This window comes from Protopterus annectens, chromosome 1.part2, assembly GCF_019279795.1.
Source record: "Protopterus annectens isolate FY-2018-M chromosome 1.part2, PAN1.0, whole genome shotgun sequence".
Lineage (NCBI taxonomy): Eukaryota > Metazoa > Chordata > Ceratodontiformes > Protopteridae > Protopterus > Protopterus annectens.
The window spans coordinates 105,078,540-105,084,765 of record NC_056727.1 but is presented as its reverse complement, the minus strand read 5'-3'; positions in this window follow the sequence as shown (position 1 = coordinate 105,084,765).

The following is a 6,226-nucleotide window of genomic DNA, read 5'->3' as shown; positions in this document are numbered from 1 at the left end:
CCTCTTCCCATTCTATTACCTTTCCCTCTCCAATTATTTGCTTCCAATACCTTGATTCTTTTGCCAGTTTTCTCCAATAAATTCCAGCCCTCTCTTGCCTATTGTCTATGTCTATAATTGCAGTCATCCCTATCAGCAAAATCTCCTTTCTCCATGCCTGTGTTGGCTTAGTTCTTAGAATACTTTCTGCTACTTCGTGAATAAAATATTCTGTATGGTTAGTGTTATTCTTCTTAAGGATCTGCATCCAAAATCCCAATCTCTCCTTGTTTCTTGAGCTTCCCCCCATTTCATCATCATCCCTTTCCACATTGAAATATAGGTTTCTGTTTGTGCTATATATAGGAGCCTTAAAGGAAAACTCCACCTTAGAACTAAAAAAATCTATTTTTTTCACCATATCTCTGTTTTCTGAGCTATTTTAACACCTCAAAATCACTCTGACTACTACTTATAGAATTGTAATGTTTTCTACAAAATAGCTATCTATGCTTGACATATCAATGTGATCGCATTTTTCTTCAACCCTTTCACTTTCCCATAATCCATTTCAAGTCTGCTTTATATGAGTCATGCTAGACATAAAGAAATAGTGGTGTATTACCATGCCATTGACATATAATGGGATTAGTGTGTAGGTGGATTGGACACTCTAAATTGGCCCTAGGCGTGAGTGTGTGCATGTGTGTGCCTTCCATGGAAGGTTGGGTGCCGGGCTGATACCTCGACACCATAAAACTCAACTGCCAATCATGAGCGGACAGGTGATCCGCTGTGGTGACCCCTGACTGGGAAAAGGCAAAAGAAGAAGAAGTGTCAGTCATTTCCATCTTATATACTGTCTGTAACAGGACTGCTTCTTTTATTTCTTGAATGGCCCTCATTTGTGTGTGTCTCAGGGCTTGTTTTACATTTTGCTAAGGAATTATTCAGCTGCAACCAAAACAGTGGCTAAGTTGTAGGCCTTTATTCAAAGTATCTTTTTGTAGTCCAAATGTATTGCCAGACCCTTCCCCACACGTTGTTAAATGTGCTGATACTTTACAAAAATAATTTTCTGACTTTTCTTTAAATGTCACAGACATCTCTGATACTGCACTCAAGTCATCTTAAAATGTAAAGTAGTATAAACAGTAAACATTTAAAATTTAAAGCTTTGCATATCAATACTGTGATGCTGCTTATGTAAATTTTTCAACAGAGGTGACAACTGCTTTTGAACCCTTGATTGATCTAATTGCTCTGTTTTGCTATAAAAGGCATGGCTACAATGGCATAAGCTGTAAATCAGTGTAAGTTCTCTTCCTGTCTGCAATAAAGACAATGGAAAATAGTTTCACATCTCTCTGTCTTGTTTACAGCAACCTGAGCTCCTGACATCAGCAGGACTTAGTATCCATATAAGATTGTCGGCAGTACCAGACTACAAATTTCTCTGAGTCTGTGGTATGTCATGCAGGTGTAGACAAATTCTTCTGCAAATTATGTGAGAAGTTAAGATTAAAAAGTGGGTGGTCTTTCCCTTCCTTTCATTAATTCCAAGGCAAAGAAATTAAAGTTTCATTAAGTACAACCAGGCTTTAGGTACCTACACAGTACTGGAATTATATTCCAGGGAGAAAAGCATCCTACGAATTGAGTTAAACTCTAAGAGAAGGTGGAGTTTTTCTTTAACTGTGTAGCTGTGAAATACCCCTTCAAATCAGGTAATCCCAATTTGCCTTGTTCTATTGGAAGAATCATCTTATCCCACTTGACTCTCGTTGTCTTCCACTCCCAGATAAAATCCTTCAGCTCTTTATTAATTGCTATCTATAACTTCTAATCTGGATGATAAAAAATATGCCTGACCTGTATATAAATCTAAAGAGACTAAAACATTTTAACTACATGTATCTTGCTATCCATATCCATATAACATAGCTTCCAATTTCTAAGTTTTTGTATTATTCACATATCCTTAGCTGCCACACCAGAATCCTTTCTAATCCATACTCCTAAGTACTTCATTTGACCAGGTTCTCATAAATATAGATATTACTAAACAAATCATGTGTGGGTACATAATTTACAACTATTGCCTTTGTTTTAGCTTCATTAATTTTGTATCCCAAAAAGATTGAAACTGACTCAAAGTGTTCCACAACACTGAAATGTCCCGTTTTTGGTTTTATCAGGTATAAAATAATATCATCTGCAAATACAGCCACCTTTTCTTACTACCATACTAATTATATCATTGAATTTCTGAGTCCCTTATTTGCTTTGCCAATGGCTCTAAATATAATGCAAATAATAAATGGGAAAGAGGACACCCCTGCCTGGTTCCCCTGCTCAAGCAGAAATTATCAGAGAGGACCTCACCCACTTTAATTTTTACCTCTGATCCCTCATGTATCCTCCTAATCAACATTATAATTTTATCAGAGAATGCAAATGCTTCCATTAACCTGTTGATAAACTCCCTGCTTACTCTGTCAGATGCTTTCTCTGCATCAAGACCCACAAACAATATGGTACTTTCTTACATGCTGCTACCCTCTGGATCATCAGTGTTTGTTAATGTCAAATGTTTACCCCCACCCCTCCACAAACCACATTGATCCATATCTGTCAATTTTGGAATCATGTTTGCCATTCTTTTAGCCATTATAAACATGAACACTTTATAATCATGGTTTAGTATTTAAATATGCCTGTATGAAGCTGGATTTGATGGGTCTTTACCCTGTTTAGTTGTTGCAGCTATCACCGCTTTCTTCCAGGATCTTGGTTCTCCTCCTCCTTTTGAAATACTGCTAAGCAAAAACTTCCATATCTTTGTCATTTTTTTCCGCCTATGTTCCAAACTTTCACAGGAATACCATTTATTCCATGTGACTTCCCTGTGAATTGGTTATACAATACAATTTTATCTCATCTCCTCCTATACTAATTGTTAATAATTGAGGCTCATCTACCTCTAACCTTGGCATATTTAATTCTTCCATAAACATTTCCACTTGTACCTTTTCTTGATTTCCAAATTTCTCTGCTTTATATTGACTTTCATAAAATTTCCAAAATATTTCTAGTACCTCTACAGTATTTCTTGTTATCTTCCTTGTTATAGGCTCTCTAATCTTGGTGACAACCATTTATACTTTCTGTTGCCTGAGTCATTGTGCTAAAAGTTTTTGTGCTCTGGAGTTATTGTAAACAGTAGTCTTTCTAAACTCGTGCATAATATTGAAGGAATCCCTTTTTCTGTTTAGCATTCTGCAATTGCTCCTCTTCTTGTTCTGTGAGACTCCCCCTATTCTGCAATATTTTAAAATTTGTCAGTCTCTTTAAGTAATTATTGTTACTTCTTAAACATATATCTCTTTCTTTTATTTCCACCCTGTTTTCAAACTCCACTTTAATTTTATCCCACAACCTAGCTGTATTTTAAGTAGAAATTTCTGTCTTCTCCAATAACTCCCCAAAAATGTCCACTACCCATTCCTTAAATTTCTCTCTTATCAACAGTGCCAATGTCTCATTTTATTTCATTACCCTGTATTTTTATTTTAGTTATTATTGGAGCATTATCTGAAATAGTTATTGGATGCATATCAAAACTTTCAATTAAATGCACATGTTCCTTTGAAATGTAAGTTCTGCCTAGCCTAGCCCAGTTTTTGTATCTTGGGGAATAATATGTAAATTCACTCTGAACTCCTCCTTTGTTATATTTTCCCTTCTGGGCCACCCAGACACAACTTCACTGCTGCAAATAAAATTCCAGTCCCCACTTATACGTAATATTCCTTGATGAAAGCTAATTATTTCTCCCAGAATTTTCTTAAGCCCCATTATAACAGTTTTAGGTGGAATATAAATACATGCCAGTGTGTAATCCTCCTTCCCTGTCAGGAGCCCCTTAGTACTACAAATCTACCATTATTATCTTTTTATCCTCTCCTGTCACTATTGGAGCTCCTCTTGCAATTAAAATGTGTGCATCTACTCCTTTGTGCCAGGTATTTCACTGAATAACCATTCTGAAAACCTTTCTTTATCAAATTTATATGTTCAGTTCTTTCCAAATGTGTCTCCTGTAGCATAGCTGTTTTACACTCTGTATTTTTAATATAGTTCACTACTCTTTCTTTTTTGTATAGATCTGTGATACTATTAACATTTAAAGATAATATAGAAGCCATCTTTATGTTAAAAAGTTTTTATTCCCGCCTTTCATGTGTAACAGTTAAGTATCTATTTCCAGCATTTTTGTTAAATGCATACACTACTGTTTGGCAGGTTGAACTTTTATACAGTTTCTTGTCACATACATTTGAGTCTATGTCATATGTTACAAAACTTATTGTTTTATTGAAATCCCTCAAAAACTACCCCCAATGCACCCCTAAAACCTAGTAACTTAATACTAACACACAAAACTATACACATATTCAAATACTTGAAATTTTACCCTCCTTCTAGGAACAGTTGTCTCGAACTGACAGCCACACTAACAGACTTGGGGTAATCTAAAAGGGAGGTTATCCATGCTAAGACCCATGGTACAGAGTGCGCTTCTACTAGGTGCTCTCTAGTTGTCTTATCTTTATTGCTCTCTCAGGTTGGGAAAACATTTGAATGCCTTCAGAAACATTATCTTCTAGCCATTGAAAGAAAGGCATATTCTGTTTTGATTGCTCTTTATCAGATTGTCTTAATGGAGACATGAGAACCAGATACACAGCTGCTTCTACAAGTATTTATTTATTTGCTAGAGGAAAGCTTTGTTATATTCAATGTTCTTTTTTATTTATTTGCGTTCTCTTAAAACCTGTTACTAGATCAAGCCAAGAGCCTTAATCCTGTCATTCCCCTATGCAAGAATAAGAAAAAGCACATCATTTTTTCTTGTATCATGCTATTTTTGACCAGATGTTTCTTTTTATATATTGCATTGCCTACATTTCTTAAAACTGAACAAGGAGAAAGAGAAAAGATTGCAAAAATCAGGGGCACCTGTTTTCTTTAGTATCCCCATTAAGCTTGAAAATAACTAAGAAAATTTTATGTTCTAAAATGCAGATTATTTCAGGCACAATAAAAATACTACTGTTAAGAATAACATTTTGTTTTACTTGCAGTTAACTCTCTCCCTCCTCTTCCCCTCTCCTAAGTGTTCTTCCAAACATTACTGACATGAAGTAGGATATATGCTTTAAAGTCCCCTACAGGTTTAACAATGTTAAAAAGTCTAATACATTCAGGTTTTCTTGTTCTGTCATGTTTCACAAATATAATTACTCCTTTGGAATTCTACATTTATTTGTCAGTTTCTGAGTTGCTGGTTTTATTTCTGTTCATCTCTATCTCCAAAATCCAGCCTCTGCTTTATTTCCAGCATACTCTCAGTTCTTCTAGTCAACTCTTGTGCTTTTTTGTGCCTGTCAAGCATTTTCTGTTGAAATATTGGAAAAGGTTTCACTGGCACAGTCTCTCTGTGTTTTTACTACCAGAAGAACAAGAAGCATAATCTCCTTCTGTTTTCCAGCTCACTTTCTGTTGGACAACTTCAGTATTTCCTCTTTAGCATGTTCTGTATAAAAAAATGATTTTGTCCCTTCAGGAAAGAATAGTCTGAAGATAGCTGGGTAGAGCAGTTTGAATCTCATGCCTGCTTCTTGACATTCCCTAATTAGCAGAATAAATTTGCTCCTCTTCAATCTGGTGTACAATGAGTAATCATTCTCCACAAATGTCTCCCACTTTTATTACTTTGTTGCTCTGCAATAGCTTTGTCAGAATCAACTCCTTCTACTGGTAGAATTGCATATTTACCATTAAAGGTCTAGGCTGCATTCCCATGGCCAGGTTTGGAGCATTCAGACAATGTCACCTTGCAATTAACAACTCCTGCTGCAGCATATCAGTCCAATTTTTATTTGTGATTTCATAAAGTTAATACAATCTATTCTTTCTAGCTTCTCTGGTACAGCAAAAAATCTCAGGAATTATCCATGTGCTTTGTCTTTTAATTCTGTTATTTTTTTGAAACATCTCATCTTCAGCAGTCCCAAATTCAGCCAGCCATTTCTTCATTTTGACCTCTGATTTTTGCAGTTTTATCACCTTATCTTAATATCTGTTTAAAGTTTCTTCCATTTTTCCCAGAATTTTGTTATTTGAGTTGATATACTCCACCATTGTTCTGTTTATTTTATTAATCTCTGACTACATTTGACTT